Source organism: Macrobrachium rosenbergii, chromosome 14 (assembly GCF_040412425.1).
Source record: "Macrobrachium rosenbergii isolate ZJJX-2024 chromosome 14, ASM4041242v1, whole genome shotgun sequence".
Classification (NCBI taxonomy): domain Eukaryota; kingdom Metazoa; phylum Arthropoda; class Malacostraca; order Decapoda; family Palaemonidae; genus Macrobrachium; species Macrobrachium rosenbergii.
The window spans coordinates 2470798-2493129 of NC_089754.1; the positions used below are offsets into that span (position 1 = coordinate 2470798).

Sequence of the window (22332 nt, forward strand, 5' to 3'; positions counted from 1 at the left end):
ATCTAAGATTTCATTTCCTTGTCTTTACCAAAAAACATTTGCCGAATCAATTATACACAAGTATTTTGCTACAGAAGCCTTACCTCTCAGTCCAGTCTTTTACAGCCTGCCACTAGAGCCTAGCATTATATATTCTCAGTAAACTGATACAGTAGCCTTTCTTCTATTTGTGTGGATAGAGCCAAATGGCTTGTGGATTTCTGCGAAACTAACAAAAAACCAGCGGGCTGATGAGTTAAGCAGGTTTAAGAGAGAACTGTAAACATTTAAAAATATCAAATATCAAATAATTGCAAATAAATTTTTCCACACAAACAAACGAATTTACAACAGCCAGAGTGAGGCTTGAACTTGGGCTCACATAGATATGTTTGCTCTAGTCTCTAGGACATTGTATAATGAATTGTTATTGAGAAAACCATAAGGTCTGTAAACTAATCAAAGCCTAACACACATATTGTATATTTGTAATGATCCGTTTGTTTACCTTGCAGATAATTTGTGATGCACCAACTGATGACTTGGTCAGAGGTCCTCGAAGTAATCATCAGAAAGGACAATATTTCTTGGTCTTGCAGAGGAGCCTTCGTGAGCACACGCCATGAACTCTACTTTCAAGTTTATTTTCTGTAAGTTTTTCAAAAAGGTTTTTCATACCTAAATGAGTACTGTAGTTCATGTACAGCATAATGCATGACTCATGAGATTAAGAACTTTCCAACTGTCAGGCACCTATGCTTAGTGATCATGGTGCTAGGGTAGTGAAGAAACACATTCATTTGTTCCCACCTTTGTTATATGGGAGTATTTTTGGCAAGACCCTCTTTCAGCTTGTTTGTGGATGATGAAGACTTGTTGTAGTGTAGACCTAGGCATGACTGAAGTAGAAATGCCCAGGACATGAGAGTGTGCGTGGCTGCTTTATACTGCCCTTGAATATTGATTCTAGTACCTTTGTTCCTCTTGCAGGGGCCATGTTTGTGCCAAGGATATTCCTTGCCAGGGGCAAGAGAAGCCCTAAACTAGCACTTAGAATTACCATAACATGAATATTGGACCAGTAAGTAATCTAACACATCCAAGGCCTAAATTAATTTAGCTATTAACATTAACTTTGGTTAATAACACAAAGGTTTTATTGGGAGGTAATACACCATGTATAGTACCAGCCCCATGGGAATGAATGTTCAAAGATGGTGAATATCCTGGAAACAGAAAGATTGAGGTAGATTTTAGTGTGATTTTCATAGCAATCGTATTTAGGAGACTTATGAGCACAGCACTTAAACTACAGTGTTGAGTTGTGATACTAAAATACCCCAGTTTAAAAGCCCAGTTTCCCTAGGGGGTTCCTCCGTTATTGCCAGACATAGGGGCCACTAGATACCTCTAAGACATCTTGCTGTTTAGATTTATGTAAGGACAAATGCAGAGTGATTAAGATGTTTTCATGATACAACCAATGCATATTTTTCTGGAGCAAGACGAAAAGGCCATTACTGTAACTGCGGGAATGGTACCACAGGCTTTGGAATTCTGCTCAACAGCCTAGCTGAGCCAGAAAAACGATTTGTCAGGAGAACTGACAAAACTCTGTATGAGATTAATTCGTTGAAAACTGCCATTATTTTCAACAAAACATGCATCAGAGAAGGTCTACTCCCTGCATATTATTATTATTATTATTATTATTATTATTATTATTATTATTATTATTATTATTATTATTATTATTATTATTATTATTATTACTACAAACTCTTTCTGTTTTACCTTTCAAATTCAGGTTAGCTTGTATGTGAGTCTTAGGTTAGCTTTGAAGAAATACATGATTTTTATGGAGCATTCGTTTTGAAATATATCTTGAATATTACTTTAGTGTGTTGACACAGAGTGAAATAATTAAAGATAGAGAAGATAGTGGCAATATTACATATTAAAGAATTGTAAAAAGTTGTAGCATTTGAACAATCACCCAAGAAGAAGCAAAGCATAGAAGTGTCTTATGAAGTATGGAATTTAGACCTAGTAAAATCACAGTTCTTTAAGTATTCAATGAGTTTGTTTGTCTTTTTGAATTCTAATTCTAAAAGACACCAAATTTCGTTGCTTTATTTTTATTTATTTGGTAATTTATGTTTTTCTAATCACCGACATCTCCTCGTTCTGTATTTCCCTTAACCTTCTGTTACCTCTTTCGAATGAATGCCGTAATAGTCTTTGGATCCTTCTTGAATTTCAAGTCATTGGGCCTTTTGTGGGTTTGTCCCACACGAATAAGGTTCTTCATCTCAGCAGTAGTAGTCAGACGAGTGCTGTTCCTGCGTACACATCTAATTCAAAGTACATTTGTTTTTTCAGTATTAATCGCATTTCAGCAGGTGCCTTCGTAGCCACTATTTAGATTCCATTGCAGTTGAAAATATTTATTTCATATTTCAAGTAATAGTTTATTTCCTGACAGCAGTTTCCTGCGAAGACATTTCAGACTGTACCAACGTCACACCATATGCAGGGAATTTCAGGCTTTGTTTAGGCTCTCTGCTTTCTGTGAGGCCGTCTCTAATTCATTTCCCAGTTTAAGGGTGCAGTGTTAGAAACCAGATAAAGAAGTAAAATTGTCATGAAGTCTTGTGAGCACAAAGAATCATGAATTACGTGTTCGGTAGATTTTTGTGCCCTGTTAAGCTCCTGGCATTCTGTACATTCAATGTCCTTATTATTTTATGTATACATGTATTTCCTATTACTAAATCTTGGCAGGTAGAACACATTCTAACTGTTTAAAGGTTTGTTTTGTGTTAAATGAAGCTATACCATTTTTTAAATTTATTTTAAAAGGCTTTTCTTTGGAATGTTTAAAATCCAAAGGGAAAATCCTCTAATCTAGCGAGATGCATCTGTAGAGAGAGATTTTCATTTAAATTTTCAGTGTTTGTTGTGTCATATATCAATGTATATAACACATCTAACAATAATAAAAAAAATGAATTCAGTTAAAAATATTTAAAAAAGTAGAATAATTGATAAAAATACGCATTGGCTAACGTTGCAGGTTCAAATCCCCTCAGCTACGAGAAAAAATCCCCCGAAATCCCAACCTGAGTCTTGTAAATCCCCCTCTCTCTCTCTCTCTCTCTCTCTCTCTCTCTCTCTCTCTCTCTCTCTCTCTCTCTCTCTCTCTCTCTCTCTCTCATAAAGGCTTTAGACTGGGGTTAGACATTGGGAGACTGAGTAATGATAATTATAATAAAAATTGATAACAGGAATAATAAACAACAGTAAATAAATAATAGCAATAATAAATAAATGAATTCATAAATAATAATAATAATAATAATAATAATAATAATAATAATAATAATAATAATAATAATGTCTATATTATTATTATTTATTATTGTTATTAATAATAATAATAATAATAATAATAATAATAATAATAATGTCTATATTATTATTGTCATTGTTATTAATAATAATAATAATAATAATAATAATAATTAATAATAATAATAATAATAATAATAATAATAATAATAATAATAATAATAATAGTAATAACATACAAATTTTGCGAATTGTAAAACTGAATAAATTCCAACAGTAATGTAAAATTTCACCCAACAGATGGCGCTAGAGTCAACAGTCTATGGTTAACCAAACTCCAGAGTCCATGGAACTATAATTTTCCAAGATGACAGATAAACAAAGACTTCACGAAGAGTTACTAAGGAAAATATTTAACTTTTAATTAAATTTGCAAGTTAAATAATTAACAGTGAGTGTTGATTACATTATGAAGTGTTGGTGAATATAATTTCAAGGTGAGAATGAAAGTTAATTATGTGGAATTATGGGGTGTAAAGTGAATGTTATTCACTGAATTTGGGCCTTAAATAAGTGTGGTTAGTTATTGGTCCAATATTCATGTTAACCAAAATTAATGTTGTTAACTGGGTGAATTTAGGCTCTAAATAACAGTGTGGTTATTTATTGATCCAATCAATGTTATTAATCAAAGTTAATGTTAATTAAATGCATTTAGGCCTTAAATATCAGTTAGGTTATTTATTGGTCCAATATTCATGTTATTAACTAAAGTTAATGTTGTTAACTGAATGCATCTAGGTCTTAGATAAACATGTGGTTATTGATTTATCCGGTAATTCTAGGCTGGCTGTCTGCGGTGAGCTAGCCTATGGCAATTGATATTTTCCTCTTTTGTTTTACCTGCTGGACAAGAATTTAAAATAATATTTTGTCAGTCGGCTGTAACTAAAATGTAACTGACCCTTGAAAATTGCACGTCTGTACCAGTGGGCAGAGAGAACCGCCAGTGGGTCGCTCACAGCTCAAGGTTAAATACAGTTTAGCAGCAGCCGACTGGCAAAATATTACCTTTAAACTCTTGTAAAGCAAGTAAAATAACATAGAAAAACATCAATTGCCATAGTCTAGCTCCACTGCGCTATTCGAAGCTTTCGTAAACGGGAAACAAAACATTACCATTTCCACTTTCAACTTGGGTGGCCTCTGTAGGTCGCCGTAGCAGAACGGTGCTGCGTGCCTTGTCTGCATTTTTAAAGATTACTGCAAGCTCGTATGTTCTGGCAAGAGGTAATTACTTTCAATTCTTGTTCAGAAATTAAAATAACATAAGAAAATGTCAATTGCCAGTCTCTCGCAGCTCTCGCTAAGCGTAGAAAACTGGCAACTGGCCACTGGTGAATGGTGATTGGTGAACCAAAAGCTAGAGCATGTGTGTTAAGGCTTAGAATCAGTAGTACTAGTAATGAATGAAAAGTGCCTTTGGAACTGCTACCACTATCCATTTATTTGCCCTTCTTTTTACGCTTGTTTTTTGAGTTCCAAATGACATATAAAACAGGAAATACAACAAGAAGGTACTGAAACCTTTTCCCAAGTTATTTACCCCCACCAAAAAACCCAAATTCCCAACGGGTATCCCTTACTGTTAGCTATTCTCGAAAGGATTTTACCACGCCAGTTCTAAGATAATTTACAGCTTAATCACAGCAGGTAAAGTTCTATAGAAAAACGTCAAGTGCCATAGCCTAGCTCAAACAGCTTGATCTACCAAAGTTAATTAAATGCGTTTAGGCCTTAAATATCAGTTAGGTTATTTATTGGTCCAATATTCATGTTAACTAAATGTTATTAACTGAATACATTTAGGCCTTAGATAAACGTGTGGTTATTGATTGATCCAATATTAATGTTATTAACCAAAGTTAATGTTAATAGCTAAATTAATTTAGGCCTTAAACGTGTTAGATTACTTATTGGTCCAATATTCATGTTATGGTAATTCTAAGTACTAGCTCCGTGCCTGTTTTTACCTTGGGAACTGGTTTTTTCTACACTTTTAGGGCTTCTGATACTGGTGGTGGGATTGTTTGTTGTCGGTCAACTGTTATTTGCCCCCTAACTCTACTCAACAGTAAAGGGGGACTGTAGGAATTCGGGGTTTTGGGTGGGGGAGAACACAAAAATGGAGCGGACATGTTTACGTTGGGGAGGCGCCCTCTGGAGGGGAAAAACGAGAGGGAGCCATTTGCCAACAGGAGGGAGTTAAATGCATTTCACTGTGTTTAGTACTGGCATCGGGGCGATGGAATGACCCTTTGCTGTGTTTAGTACTGGCCCGGGGGGCGGGGTACCCATACATTAACAAGTTATTGCACTTGCCGGACAGGATATGAACCTTTCCAAACAGACGTATATACCTGTGCTCTGTCTTGTGAAGATCGTGTATGGAAACCCGTTGTTGGATGGACTTTGGGGGATAATTACAGGTTAATTACATTCGTGTGACAAAAATTGAAGATAAATCCATAATTAGCAACCAAAAAACTGTAGAAAAAGTCAAGTTAGAAAGAAATCACCACCGCGAAGCTGCTACTTAGATCTACCCATGTTATTAACCAAAGTTAATGTTATAAACTGAATGAAGTTAGGGTTTAAAAATCATTTAGGTTATTAAACTGGTCCAATGTTAATGTTATTGGCAATGTGAATTTAGGCCCCAAATAAGTATGTTTAATCATTGGTCCAAAATTCCCAATATTAACTAAATTAACTCATGGTAGTCTGTGTCAAATTAGAGTTATGTTAATGAGAGTGTGTTAGGCTAGAATAAAATCAGTTGTCATTAGTGTCAAGTTAATTACACTACTGAATGTAGGAAAAAAAGCATTTCATAATCTAATGTAGTTCAACTTTGACTAGCCTAACCTGATGTTACTAACACATCCTTAGTCTTGCGTAGACCAACATAAGGTGTTAATAATACGTCCTTAGTTTTACATAGCCTAACTTGATGTGTTAATAATACGTCCTATGAGTTAAATTTATCCTGTATTAACTTAGCCTTAGCTAGGCTCACCTAACCTAGCCCCAGGTGTCCAATATAGCCTAACCTATCCTTACTACCCCTATGTGCTTAACTCACCTTACCTTCACCAAACTCAACAATCAGGTGACTAAGTGAACCAAAAATTGACTTAGCCAAACCCCAGGGGTCTTGGGTAGCTTGACGTAACCTATCAGAGCCTTGCTTAGCTGACCCTAGGTGAATAATATAGCCTGACCTAACCTGTGTTACCATAGGTACTACATTAAACTTAGATTCACCCAACTCAAGAATCGGTGATTAACACAAAATTGAATCAGCCTAACAGTAGTGACTCTGCTGTTAACTAAATTTTTCCAAATTATAACTTCTTCTTCTTTTAACTAACCCTTTCATTTTAAATAAATTTTCCTCAGTGAAAAGAATTGCATATTAAATAAATGTTACATAATTAAAAGATTACATTTTTACATAAATTTCCATAGTTGTTATTCCTTACATTTAAATAATTTTTCTCATAAGATTGCATTTTAAATAAATTTTTCCTAAATGTAACCCTTTAATTTTAAGTTTATTTTCCCTAATTCAAATCAATTGCATTTTAAATGAATTTTCCACAATTATAACCATTACATTTTAAACATTTTTCTCAAATTGTAACACTTTAGTTTTTAAAATTTTTTTCTTGCTTCAGACAGCTGCATTTTAGAATAATTTTTCTATAATCATAACCCACCCCAAAGATATATTTAAAAATATTTCTACTTTTTAAAATTTATATTGTTATATATTTATTATTTAGGTTAGCAAATTAATGTTAAAATGTCAAACAAAGATCTCATTCAATTTTTCTTTCTAGGCAAATTTCATTTGGAAAAAAAAACATCACATCACGAAGGCCAAAGGAACATCAGACTTAATGCGAATGTATGAGGAGGATTTATGAATACATCAGCTAATATATTACACCAGAACTAGTAAGTGCCTCCCTTTATTGCAACATATCTACCAGTATTTACAGTCTAGCACTTCGATTTTATTCCATTCATAACCATTTTGTGGTGTAGGCGTCTCTCTCTCTCTCTCTCTCTCTCTCTCTCTCTCTCTCTCTCTCTCTCTCTCTCTCTCTGTGTGTGTGTGTATCAGCATTACATTTCTCTCTCCTCTCCATATGCCTGTGTTCAGCATCTCTCTCTCTCTCTCTCTCTCTCTCTCTCTCTCTCTCTCTCTCTCTCTCTCTCTCTCTCTCTCACACACACATATACAAATTTTGCTAAATAGAAAAACTAAACAAGTTCACATCTGGCCCGGATGGGATTCATCCAAGAGAAATTAAAAGAGTTAAAAGGGGAGAAAGTTCCCCACCTACATAAACTCTACAGAAAAACTGTAGAACAACGAAAGGTAACAAAATGTGGCCCCAGTTTACAAAACAGCTCCAACAGAGGAGCCAGGAAATTATAGACCAATGCCTAATGTCAGTCCCTTGTAAGATTTTATAGTCCAAAATTGCAGATCAAATTGTGGATCACATTGATAGAAACAACCTGTTGTTAAACAGCCAACAGGGCTTCAGACAAAACAGATCCTGCCTATCAAACCTCTTGGAGTTTTTTCATAACATGCTTGGTATTTACGACAGTAGTAGAGCAATAGATATACTCTACTTTGATTTCCAAAAGGCCTTTGACAAAGTTCTACACAAGAAACTAATAACAAAAGTTAGAGCTTCAGGAATTGTAGGAGAAATAGCAGATTGGATCGAAGACTGACTAACTAACAGAAAACAGTCATAATAAACAGTGAAGAATCAGAATGGGCAGATGTGACAAGCGGAGTTCCTCAGGGTTCTGTCCTTAGCCCGGTCTTGTTTTTGGTTTACATTAATGACATTGATGTAGGGTTAACTAGCAGGATAGCCAAATTTGCAGATGACACCAAATTAGGGTAGGTGCAGCAGACCCAGATACAGTGGAAAGTTTAAGAAATGATCTGAGGAAAATAGGAGAGTGGTCAAAAAGATGGCAAGTGCCTTTTAACTTGAATAAGTGTCAAGTGTTTAAAATAGGAACAAACAACCCTCATGCCAACTACAGGCTGACTGGGATTGACATGAATATTGTAGAACAAGAAGAGGACCTTGGAGTCATTATTACCAAGGACTTAAAATCCACAAAACAGTGCATGAAAGCTGAAAAGAAGTCACAGAAATTAGTGGGATACATAACGAGGCAGTTCAAATACAGAAACAAGGAAATGGTGCTGCAGCTCTACACTTCAACAGTTAGACCTCATCTTGAACATGCAGTACAGTTTTGGTCACCGACACTAAGAAAGGACATAAATAGATTAGGAGTAGTACAAGCAAGAGCCGTCAGGCAAATAGGTTACCAAAGGCGACTAGAGAGCCTGAATATGTACGACTTTGAAACGTGGTGATTGCGAGGACAACTAATAGAAACATTCAAAATACCGAAACGCATAAGAAAAGTAGACAGTAACCTCTTCACATTGAACGAAAACCAGACGAGAAATAATGGATGGAAACTAGAACTGAAGAGATACAACACATCTCATTGTGGGAACTTTTTTACATATAAGATATGTGACACATGGAATAAACTGCCCCAGAAGTTGTCAACAGCAACAGTGTGGAAGAGTTTAAAAGAAAGCTAGACAAAATCATTAGAACACAGTGAATGAAGAGTAAAGCCTGCTCCTTAGAGATAAGTGAGCACATGATGTCTCCTCGGATGGACTAATAAGTCTTTGAGACATCCTAATCCTTGTAACTCTCTCTCTCTCTCTCTCTCTCTCTCTCTCTCTCTCTCTCTCTCTCTCTCTCTCTCTCTCTCTCTCTCATCTATTGTTTGCCAAAATATTATTTTGTTCCGGATAGTTTTTTATAGATTTAGACCAAATAACTCTCTCTCTCTCTCTCTTCCCTGATAGGGTTTTGAGATTTCGACTACATAATCCCATAATCAGCAAGTTTATGTGATTAGGCTTTGTTACACACAATTTTTTCATCATAATGCAGTATGAATATTGTAACACACCCTATAAATATTGTACCATTTTGTATGAGTAGTGTACCGTTTACATATTATGAATGTAATACTTTTTAGGTGTGTACGGCACCATGATTTTGCAATAATCTGATCAAGGTCTTTTTCCCTGCTAAAACTGCAACACGAATATCATCTCAATCTTTTAGAAGGCTGTCGGTCATATTTTGTCAATTCAAAGGCTATATGTCATAATTTCCTATATTCAAAAAGGCACGTCTGATATATTTTTCTATACTGATTACAAAAAGGCCTGTATGTTACATGTTCTATATTGAAAAAAGGCCTGTCTCTTGAATTATATTGTATATTCAGAAAGGCTTGTCTATTATATTATTTTCTATACTTAAAAAGGTCCGTCTTGCTGTATTTTCTATATTCAAAAAGGCCTGTGTCTCATCATATTTTCAGGCCTCCTACTTTTTCAGACCCCCTCCTACTTAGTTCTACTTTTTTGAGGACACTCCTATTAAAAGGTTTGAAAGGATTAATAAAATTCAGTGTTTATGAATAGCCATAAGACTACAGAAGTGTGTTGAATTATTAATGACGATGTTTTGGTTTTATATAGGCTGCCATCTAGTGTTACATAAATGTTTATATAAACAATCACCAAAGCAAGTACTGTACTATTTAGAGATGAAAGACATCTGGCCCCCCTGACCAAAACGATCTTTCATTTCATTGGGAGATTGTAATGTTAGCCTTACTTTGCTTCAGAGCTGAAGCAAAGTGAAATGAACATTTTCAGACATGATGCTCCCAAACTCATGACAATAGTGGTCAGGTGCTTGGTTGACAGGGTACCACTGAATAGCAACCTGCTTCGCCATTTGCAGTGCCTGCATCCATTGATGAGAAGAGAGAAGTCTTCTGAAAAGTCTACTGAAGAAGTGGCTTGTGAAATGTCCAGAATTGTGCCCTTGTCAGAGCATGACAACCTTATGCCAGAGTGGCAGTTGTATGCAAATTAAGTAGTTACAAAGGTGTCATATAGATGAGTATGACAGCCCAAATGGACACTGCATGTGAAATGTCCAGGACTGTGCCCTTGTCAGAGCATGACAACCTTATGCCAGAGTGGCAGTTGTATGCCAATGAAGTAGTTACAAAGGCGTCATATAGATGAGTATGACAGCCCAAATGGACACTGCATCAGATGGAAGCGAGTTGATTTCTATTGGGAAACTTTTCTAAGCAATGTCACCAGTCTAGGAATCCCCAAATACCCAACTCTTGGAAAACTTGTCAAGGCAGCATTGACACTGAGCCATAGACAGGCTCATGTTGAGGGGGTTTCTCTCTTAACAAGATTTTGGTCACAGCCAGTAGGAGCTGCCTGAATGAGAGATCCATAAATGGTCTAGCACAGTGCAGGACAAAGTGCAGGACAAAGTTAAGCACGAAGGAGGAGCGAGTCAAGTGCCAATCACTGCCAAGATCACCCGTGCATTTCGAAGTGAACCGCAGCAGTTACAGAGCTATGAATGATGGAGAAAAGAGAGCAGAAGAAGAAGAACAGGAGAATGAAGAAAAATAAAAAGAAGTGGAAGAGCAGCTAAAACTCAAGAGGAAATAAGAAGAGGAGGAGGCAGACCTACGGAAAAAAGCCAGAATCACAGCAAGATGAGATTGAAGCATCAAGAAAACTTGTGAATGAAGAAGCCAATCAGAGATCGAAGAAAACTTGCACATCAAGCAAATCAGGAATAGCTGCTGCTAAGGCTCCTTTAGAGCCCTGGAGTGCAAAGTTAGAGAAATCATCTGCTGAACTGAAGAAGATTTCAGATGAAATTGCTTCTCTTCACTTTGTTTCACCTTGCTTTTAGCTCTTCGTTGGGCGAGTCGGTAGAGTTGTGGCCCGAGTTCGACTCACCGGGCCGGCTAATGAAGAATTAGAGGAATTTATTTCTGGTGAAATAAATTAACTGTAGGTCCCGTTGCTAAGTAACCAATTGGTTCTTAGCCACGTTAAATAAGTCTAATCCTTCGGGCCAGCCCTAGGAGAGCTGTTAATCAGCTCAGTGGTCTGTTAAAACTAAGTCTTGTTTTGTTTTAACAGTCCTCCACAGGGATAATTCCAGGCCCTTGTACGTTTTTCAAAATAAGGCTCTTATATTTTGTAATTGTCTTTCAATGTTTTCTGGTGAAATAAATTAGCTGGTCCCGTTGGTAAAACTTAGCCACGTTAAATAAGTCTAATCCTTTTCAGCCCTTGTTACTCAGCTCAGTGGTCTGGTAAAACTAAGGTATACTTTTCTTGTTTGATTTTATGTACAGTCCTCCACAGGGATAATTCCCTCTCTGGCGGGCCCTTGTACGTTTTCAAAATAAGGTGCTTCTTTTTGTAATTGTCTTTGTGTTTTCTCGTTAGTATCGTAGCTCCTGCAGAACAGGAGAGTCTTTAGTTCCTTTTTAAATTTGCTTTCTTCCTGTGTGCTCTTCACTTCAGGCGGTATTTTGTTGTATAGTCTTGGTGCTCAGTGTTCAAATGCTCTCTAGCCTGACTTACAATTTGTTCTAGGTTCAAATAGCTTGTATGCTTCACTTGCATGTCTGATTACAATATTCATTTCGGGTCTGAAGAAGCTTAAGCAGTTTCTCAGGTGTGTTGGTTCATCATATTTCAGTGCTTTAAAGACTGTAAGTAGTATTTTATATTCTATTCTAGCTTTTACTGGGAGCCCATGTAGCTCGATTAGTGCTGGGGTTATTCTGTCACGGGAACGTAGTCATTTTATTAACCTGGCGGCCCTAATTTGTACTCCTTGCAATTTTCTTAGTAGGTAGTTAGGGAGACCGTTGTAAATAACGTGCAGTATAGTCGAGCCTCGAAAGTATTTGGTTGCAAATTGCCGTTTTCAGAGTATCTTCTAATATGATTTATCAATAAATACTCCTAAGTTCCTCACTGCTGATACAATATTTATTGTTGACGAACCAATAGTTGTTCTTTTGAAGTGTTCATATTTTCGTAATGCACTGTCAGATCCAAATAGCATACACTCAGTTTTGTCTTCATTAGGTTTCAATTTCTTAGCCGACATCCATTTTTTGATATCTTTCATTACTGCATCAATTTAACTAATGGTGTCTTCAACCGTTTCGACAGGAAAATAGAATTGGGTATCAGCATACAGTTTATACTTAACCTTGTGCTTATTTAGAATTCTAGATAATTCATTGTGTAAATGCCAAATAGCAGTGGACCCAGAACGCTGCCTTGGGGCACTCCTTTTGTTAGGCTTTTATTTTCTGATTTCACATTTGATATAACCAATGTAGCCTTCCTTTTTTTTAAAGTAACTTTTGTACCATTTGTGTACGTCATCTTAAATGCCTACTGCTCCCAGGTCTTCAAGCTGTAGATTGTGGTCAACTGTGTCAAATGCCTGCATTTAGGTCAAGCATAACCGGGATGCCACATTTTCCATTTGCTATCATTTCTACCCTGTCATTTATAATTGCACACAATGTAGTCTCTGCTGAGTGGTTTTTTCTGCATGCTGACTGATCATCAGGTATGATCTTGAGTTGTTTCAAGTGTTTCCATGTCTGTTTGTGAACTAACGTCTCTATAAGTTTTGATAAGTACGATAGGTTCGACATTGGTCTATAGAAGCTTAGATTTTCTTTATCGCCTTTTCCCTTATAGGCCGGCTTTATACAAGCAAGCCTTTCACTATTTGGGAAAGATGCCTGTGCTAGACTCATGTTGACGATATCAAAAATAGCTCCAGCAACTGATCAAAGTTTTTTGCCACTTATCACTCATTGGAAACAGGTCATTTTCACAATAGGTGTTTTCCACTTTTCTCATCATTCTATCAAAGTCGTTCATGTTCAGTTCTTTAAACTTGCTGAATCTGCTATTTCTCATTGCGATCACCAGGAGATCAGGAGGAATCGCCTTATCTAAACCATGACAGATTCTTTCAATTTTTTCTTCAAAGTTATCAGCCAGGTTTTTGTAGTCACAAGTTACGTCAGGTAGAACTTTTTCTTTCTTGAGTCCCAATATGCCGCCTAAATTGTCATGGATTTTTTGGGGGGGAATTTTCCCTACACTAAACATTTCATTGTAATATATTTTCTTGGTTTTCACTAAAACAGTGACTAATTTTCACTACTTCTTGAATTTTTCGATCTTTTTCGTAGATTTTACATTTTTCTTTTTCTTAGATTCACGTAATTCACTGTTGAACCATTTGGCATTTCCTTTAACTGTCATTTGCCTTGTTACTTCTGGACATTTATCGTTGTAGGTTGACGCCAATATACTTTTGCTGTAGAATGTAAAACAGCTTCCTGTACACATACTTGGTCGCCTGTCAAGGTGTTCCTCAAATTACACCGGCACTCCTGGCTTGTCTATCTCTCACTTTCTTTATGCTCTCAACAATAAATTCATCAGCTTTATAGTTGGTTGAGTTCCTCGTTGGACGAGTCGGTAGAGTTCTCGGCTAGCACTCTGCTAGGCCCGAGTTCGAGTCTCCGGCCGGCCCATGAAGAATTGGAGGAATTTATTTCTGGTGATAGAAATTCCTTTCTCGGTATAATTGTGGTTCGGATTCCACAATAAGCTGTAGGTCCCGTTGCCAGGTAACCATTTGGTTCTTAGCCAGGTAAAATAAGTCTAATCCTTCGGGCCAGCCCTAGGAGAGCTGTTAATGAGCTCAGTGGTCTGGTTAAACTAAGATATACTTCTTCTAAGCCACGTAAAATAAGTCTAATCCTTCGGGCCAGCCCTCTCTAGGAGAGCTGTTAATGAGCTCAGTGGTCTGGTTAAACTAAGATATACTTCTTCTTAGCCACGTAAAATAAGTCTAATCCTTCCGGCCAGCCCTAGGAGAGCTGTTAGTCAGCTCAGTGGTCTGGTTAAACTAAGGTATACTTAACTTTAAAGTTGGTTTTGTTTCTGTAAGTGATAGTTTTTTTTCAGCGTATAACCTTTTCAGATATTTATACTAAATGTAACTAGTTTATGTATTGGAGATGTCACCCATTCAGGCTCAACTTGTATGTCACTCACAATCTCGTTTTTGTTTTTTATCACTACTGTACATTTCAAATAGATTTTCGTCGATAAAATCTTCCCAAAGAATCGGATATGGACCGTATTTTGGAAATAGCTGTTTGAACAGCCTGATTGGCAAAAATATGCAGTAATGTCCAGTGTGGATAATTAACAAACTATCAGAAATCAAAGAAATTTAAAGGGAACCTTAGCTAAATTTAGAAGCACCGGAGAGATAAGTTGTGACGTCAACTTCACATCGGACGTAATAGCAGGGTTGCCAGTAGTATGATAATGCTCGTAGAAACACAAATATTTGACCATCTTGTACAGTAAGCAATACCTTGAGTAGGATATGCGGGATTCACACAAGGCTGGCTTAATCTTCAACAAACAACAGCATAATTTTATAGTACAATAATTGTTTTTTTATTTCATACATCCTTCGATTTCAATAAAGTTCAGGATAATCGACGGTTTACTGGATTATCAAATTTAGGGCATAGCCCAAGCGCTTGGACTATGAGTTAAGAATTTCATTCAGCATTACAATGTAGTTATTAAATGAAATATGTAATCAAAATAACTGAGAATTGAAAGAATGAAAGTCAAAAACCAGGAATATAGAGACTCACTGATAACCACTCAACAACCCCTACATTAAACATGAGTGTCTGAGTCGGTTGAGCTTCAGACTGTCACTCATGGGCCGGAGTTCAATTCCCCGACCGGCTGATGAACTTTCTGGTGATAGAAATTCATTCAGCTATAATGCGGTTCGGATTCCACAATAAGCTGTAGTTCCTGTTGCTAGGTAACCAACTGGTTCTTAGCTGCGTAAAATATGTCTAATCCTTCGGGCCAGCCGTAGGAGAGCTGTTAATCAGCTCAGTGGTCTGGTTAAACTAAGGTATACTTAGTCCCAAGTAAATGAATCAAGCGTCTAGAAACAGCAAAACTGACACACAAGTCCCAAGTAAATGAATCAAGCGTCTAGAAACAGCAAAACTGACACACACACAAATAAAATAATGAAGGGGGAGTAGTGTGCTCTACCAAGCACTGTGGATTTATTATGGGGTTGATCATGATTTAAGAAAGTTAGGGTTAGAACACTTGCGTTATGTTACATTCATTTAACAGGACTAAGCAGGTACTCGTGAACAGGAACTTTTGAGGAGACAATTTGAAGCAACAGAAACTTCGGGGTAACGATGGTGGTTTTCAGTGTGTTACTGCGAGACTTTGTGCATATTTCAAGTTAAACGAAACGTGAATTGCGCCATGGAACTGTATTATACAATTAATATTCTCATTTGATGCACATCCCCTTATTGTACTCTACTTAGGGCCATGACTCATCAGAGAGAGAGAGAGAGAGAGAGAGAGTATGCAGGGTAGGTGTTTTGAGTGCGTGTGAAACAATATAAGAATTCCATATACTATACTATTACTACTACTACCACCAACGTCTGAGTCTTCATTCATAAAGTATATGGGCGAGGAGTCTAGTAAAGTACGTCGTACCACAGTGTCAATGAGTGGGAGGGCCTTCAGTGATGACGTTCTACTAGCCTCTACCTACGACCCTTTTTTTCTTGGATTTACTCTGATAAGTGCCTTAATGATCAACATTAGACATCACTGCACATTTTTTTAGGCTGTGGCTTCAAATAGCTATTTCCAAAATACATCCATATCCGATGCTTTGAAGATTTTATCGACGAAAATCAATCAAACACGGCCCTGAAATGCACAGTAGGTCAATGGTATGGTTCAATAATGATGTCGGTTTTTTCACAACATTTACGAGATTGTGGCTTTCAAGTAACTCTGTAAATTCTTTGACATATTTGTCATCATTATCATCCAGATGTAGGCTGAAGTCACCACAAATCAGTATATTTTTATATCAGCTAACAAGTCATCACTGAATTCATCTAGAACAATCTCTTACATGTGCTTGATCATTTATAAACTGATTTGTGTGTTGATAGTGTTAATTTTATTGATGTATTCAAATGTACTGAAAACATTTTGGTTCAGTGTAGATACTTTGTACACTTTTTTTTGACAAAGATTCCCACTCCAACACCTTTTTTCCTCTCGGTACATAAATAAAAGTTGTGAGAGCCTGGCGTCATTTCGTTTATTTTAGAATAATCACTTACATTATTGCTTAGCCAAGTCTCCGTTAGCATGCATACATCTAGATTGTGATCATTTATAAGATTTCTGATAGTGTTAGTTTTATTTCCTTACTGAGGAACATTAGAATTTCTTGTCTCATGTTCCGTATGAAAAATGGCATTTGTCTTTGTGTTTTCCTATAAAAAGGCCTTTCATGATTTTGGTCAGAAAGCATTTATGTTAAAAGATAAAAAGCAGTATTGTGGAATGCTTTTAAAAAGAAATATTACACAATTTTCGGATGATTTAACTGAGAAACCTGAGTGTCTTCTGTTTGTAATGTTTCTTAGAGAAACCCGAGTGTCTTCTGTTTGTAATGTTTCTTAGTGAAACATTACAATGTCTTTCTTGCTGTTTGTCTAACAATTACTTTCTGTTTTTCAGGTCAGAAGCTCAAGATATCAGATATGGCAATGATGCCTCAAGAACTCTCTGTCAGGCCTGGGCAGGAAGTGATGCCCTTTCCACCCACCAGCGTACCATTTCTTGATAAGGTCCACGTAACTACACTGGCCCCTCTACTTTTAGGACATGTGGACCACCTGTCTACTACTGTCACTTTTAGGACATTTGGACTGTCCTAAACCTGGCCTGTCTTGCTGCTACAGAAGCCAAAAATTATAATTCACAGATATATCATCCAGGGATAACTGCTTGGATGCAGCCATGATGCAATTGTAGCCCAGGTGAATATTTTATGATACAGGTTTTTTGGCCATTAGTGTTTCGTTGTATTTTGGTTTTGATGAACAATCATATAAAATTCAACCCGATTTGCTAATACCATTAATTTTCAAATTCACTGATTTAGCAATACAGGTTTTTTGGCCAATAGTGTTTCGTTGATTTTGCAATGATGAACAATCATATAAATTCAACCTTGAATATTTAATTTTTAAATTCTTTTAGCAATAAAAATTCATTGAATATTTATTTTGAAATTCACTGACTTGCTAATAGTAAAAATTAGAATATTCAGACTGCATTTTGAAAATATTCAAAATGAAAATATTTTTTCGGTTTTCTTTCAGTTTCTCGTTGCCGGAGAAGTGGCAGAGGAGATGAAGGCACTGGTAAAGCCCCAATATATATATATGGTTGTCCACCGACCTTGGTGGACTGTGCTATAAGAAAGTCTGGGCAACGACGACTCTGAAACAGTGGCAGTTTAAAAGTGATTCCAAACCCATATTACCTAGATCTCTAAGCTTCAGGATTTATAGAAATTGTACAAGCTATATTGTAACAGGGGTCTTGTACATAGTAGAAAATGCTTAGCAGTAAGAAACTTGTATTCTTAAGCTGTCAAGTTACTGTATAGATGGACTTATTGCAAAGAAATATTCCATGTGTATATACATAGTATTTATTTGTAGATGCAATTTCTTTAACAGCTTGCCGAGTGCAGACATATTTTCCATTATACCATGCTAGGGGTGTAGAACCTTGCTTCAGATGTTAAAATTACTGCTGTCTTATCAATTTTTCCATCATGCAGCAGTCAAAACCTGTAGAGAGAAAGAAGGATTAAAAACAATTGAAGACATTTCTTACGACATTCAGGCAATACAAGGTTTTATAATGCATTGCTCATATAACTTAATATGATTTAAATCAACTCATCCAAATTTACTCTTTAACTGTCCTATGACAGAACATTACCTCCTGTCTGTGCACCAGTTGAATGAACTTGTAAAGTCTCTGCACTCTACAATTAGTCACGCCTAACGTGATAAATATTTACCTGTTATCAATTGTGCCTCGTATGTTTCTTCTTTCACAGACATCAAGGCACCAATTTCACTTCTATTTTCCACAAAATGTTCTGATCGCTGTATTTTTTATCGACCTAAGGTCACTGAGGCTCCCATTGTATTCCGCACCTCGACGCCAGTCTCCTCCACAAAACCGCCTGGTTCATGAATAAATTAGTGTTCCAAAATGGTTTTTTTGCCTCTTAAAACACACCACTCTCACAGTGCAATAGAAAAACACACTGATTTGACTACCTGTAGGTTTGCAGTCTGAAGGCACCTCTTCTCTCCTCCACAAAATGGCAAGTGTTCGTTGTGTCCAAAATTGCCTGCTTCAACAGCTAACAGTGCAATAGTCAATAACTGTATTGACTACCCTAGTAGGTTTGCAGAATGACCCAGCCTTGTTTAGTTTCAGAGAGTTGGTTGAAGAAATTATCTTGGCAACCTCCTTCCACACCTCTGGGGTCCTTTCTCAATGGTAGGGCCTCATCGAGGTATTCTAACTCATCGATCTTGCTGGTGGTGGCGTGTGTTATTCTGAAACCAAAAAATGTGTATCAGGTCTTCTATACAAAATGGTAGTGAAGTACTGATATATTTGCTTTCTCATTACTGAAAGCAATTTCTAATCTTGATTATACTATCCATCTACTAAATCATTCTCATCAATTCTATAAGAAGCAGAACAAAATCGAAATCCCTTACTCCAAGAACTATAAATAATTTGAACTATAAAATAGATTTTCAAAATTTCAGAGCTTATTTGACCACTCATGTTTAGATGATCCATATTTGAAATATTTCAATATTTCAGAGCCTATTTGACCACTCATGTTTAGCTGGTCCAAAGTGCATACATGATCTTAATAACTTATTTGCTGCTTTGTACACTGCTTGCAAAAAATCTAGTTATCTGGAACTCTTAACTGTTCAAACTGTTCAAACTAGCTCACTTTCCTCATATAAAATCCAGCCAAACAAGTCTAAACTCACCTGTATATAAAAAATAGTCATCAGCTGTACAGCTGCATTTGTTGTGTAGAATTATGCAGCTTTCAAGAACGTCCAACAATTACTCAACAATATTCAAGTGTTTTTTATTCTTGAAAGTACTCTAGGCTCCACAGCTCCCGAAATCAGCTTCTTGAACCTTTCAATACAGCAGTGAGCAAGTTCCTGAAAGCAATAAATAATATCCCTTCACATGCTGGCCTGCTGTAAAATGCTTTGATTAATAACTGGTAACTATATTTCAACAAGTCAGTCCTGAACTATAGAATTATTGAGATCACTTGGAGCTATGGAAAAAATTTTGCATTAGTATAATCATCACTAACGATCATTTTGTTCTTTTGAAAATTTTCTTCTTATTGAATCTGAATGAAAATAGTTTCTTGCACAACTAATATTTGTTTACACCCATTACAAGTACTACAGAAAACTTTGCCTTATTGCTTGGCACTTTGCATCAAACGGGCAAACGCTGTTCCCATAACCTGTTCCACTATACTGACCGGCTGAGTATGGAGCCAGAACGATGCTATCGTCTGGTAACACTGCTTCAGAAGCGAGAGAAAATATAAAGAGCTGCTAGTGTGGACAGGCCCTTAGTTATGACGATGACTATAGACTTTACGGCCAAGGAAATGAATGGTTATAGGCCAGTGTCTTCTTGTTTATATATAGGTTATTATAGGCCAATTTCACTTTGTTTACATATAGGTTATAGGCCACTTTCACTTGATGTTTACATATACAAGGTTACAGACCATTTTCACTTGATGTTTATATATAGCTTATAGACCACTTTCACTTGATGTTTATATACTGTATAGGTTATAGACCACTTTCACTTGATGTTATATATAGGTTAAAGACCACTTTCATTTGATGTTTATATATAGGTTATAGACCACTTTCACTTGATGTTTATATATAGGTTATAGACCACTTTCACTTGATGTTTATATACATAGGTTATAGACCACTTATAGATATATAGGTTACACCACTTTCACTTGATGTGTTTATATTTACTTGATGTTTATAGGTTATAGACCACTTTCACTTGATGTTTATATTTAGGTTATAGACCACATCCACTTGATGTTTATATATAGTGTAATGAAAGTAGCCTAAATTCATTTCTTGCATGCCCGTTCATTTAAATTAAGTACATTTAATGATGTACAGTTTTGTTAATTTGGTTTTGTTTGTCATTGACTCTTGAAGGCTGGACTTGAGTTTTTCCACCTCCCCTCAATGGTTGTTTTGCGTTAATAGATACATCACCCATGTAAGAATGTTTCTATTTTCCTGCTTGTTGGTGATGGTCTGGCCTTCTGGCGACTCCCACCCGTGGAGTCTTTGGAAGTTGGCTCCAGTGGAGTGTACAACGGTCCCGCTTTGGAGGACGTTTTAGCACCTTTTGCTTCTGAGGTCAGATACTGCAGATTTACGCCTGTGACAGACACTCTTGGCACCCACTGCTTATTTGGCGACACTTACTGGCGGTGCAACCTACCCTGCCACCCAATGAGCCGTGTGCTGTGTCTGCAACCACATTTATTGACTCTGGTCGTAGGTGGCACCCCCACCCTTATGCCAAGCATTACTCTTGTGTCCGGCCGAGTGTCCTGTGTGGCGTTGCTACACCCTTCGTCTGCCCTCGCCCTCAGCCTGCTAACATCCTGGGATCGTTACGGGGCCTCCAGCGCCGAAGAAAAGTGTAAGATCTGCTTGATGTTTTTAGAAGTTTTTCTTACCTTTTTCTCTTTTGGACTCTCTGTGTTCACTGTTTGAGTGTGGACTGGATTCCAGGACGGCGCTCCACTGTAGCACTCAAGTTGCTTATTTTTGTGAAGGGACGATTTTATCGACAGCCTTATTTGTGTATTCGTATACATATCTCCAGTTATGGATTAGTATAGGTTTAAAGTATGTTTTATCATTGCATTTGTTAATAGTTTAATTAGGTTTAATGATATTTTCTGTTGTTAGCGTAATTTACCCCCCAAGTGCAATTGTTGGTTTTCTACCTTCTACTTATTCCTGTGCCTTTATCCTGAGTAAAAGTTAGCTAGGCGGATGGTGGCTGTGTTTGTGTAATGTTTTTGCGAGTGTGTCTTTTCCTTCCTCATTCCAGTTTTCAAAGGGAGTCTCTTTCTAGTTTTAGTTGATTTGTAATTAACGTGTTTTGTTAATTCACCTAGCGTGTTCTTGACCACCACCTTTTTGAGATTTCTGTCCTGAATTGTTTATGATCTGGCAGTGTCCTACCGAGTAGCATACTGGTACAGGCTAATAATCATGAAAAAAGAACCTGAACATACCGAGAACACTATGAGACCTGTGGTTCCTAACAATGGGTTATAGACCAATTTCACTTGAAGCCTTCACAGTTTATCTTGCCATAACCTAGCTTGAATTGGGACAACCAAGAATGATCAGATTATTCTTGCTCAAAACACCAACCACCCCTGACTGATACATCCTTTCCTACTTAGTCAACTCTCAAAGGATCTACTATCCAGTCCTAGCTTGGTTTAGGATGTATTCACCATACCCTAGATCCTTAACAATACATCCTAGGGTCCTTTCACATAGCAAAATCTATCCTAAGCTGGATAAGGAGCTTTACCTTCAAGTCACATTTGGGTCATTCATCCTAGGCTGAACTAACCTTACCTTGGGATGTTACTTAGCAAAATTTTCCCTTACCTTAAATTTAACTAGGATGAGTTAGGTTAAGATGGGGCAGTTCTGATGAACAGTTCTAAGGTTGTTCCTAACTGAAGATTTGGAATGAAGACTCACTTGGCTCTATTCCCAAAACTTGTTGTGTATGTTCCATACAGTAACTTCTATAGGCCTACTGTCAATCCATATATCAGCTGAAGTATCAGGATTCAGAATCCTCAGATT

At 36.8% G+C, this 22332-nt stretch overlaps 1 long non-coding RNA gene across 4 annotated transcripts in view; it reads left to right on the top strand.

The window, feature by feature from the left end:
- The window catches only part of LOC136845690 (uncharacterized), a 36946-nt gene extending 18758 nt beyond the window's left edge, over positions 1-18188 (top strand). For 2 of the 4 annotated variants that reach the window (XR_010855212.1, XR_010855213.1), the window contains exons 2-6: positions 495-629; positions 3631-3827; positions 7236-7353; positions 17036-17337; positions 17683-18188. This is a non-coding gene — a long non-coding RNA (uncharacterized lncRNA). The remainder of the gene's footprint in view (positions 1-494; positions 630-3630; positions 3828-7235; positions 7354-17035; positions 17338-17682) is intronic. The other 2 variants (XR_010855214.1, XR_010855215.1) reach the window with 2 other exon arrangements.
- Positions 18189-22332: the final 4144 nt, after the last annotated feature.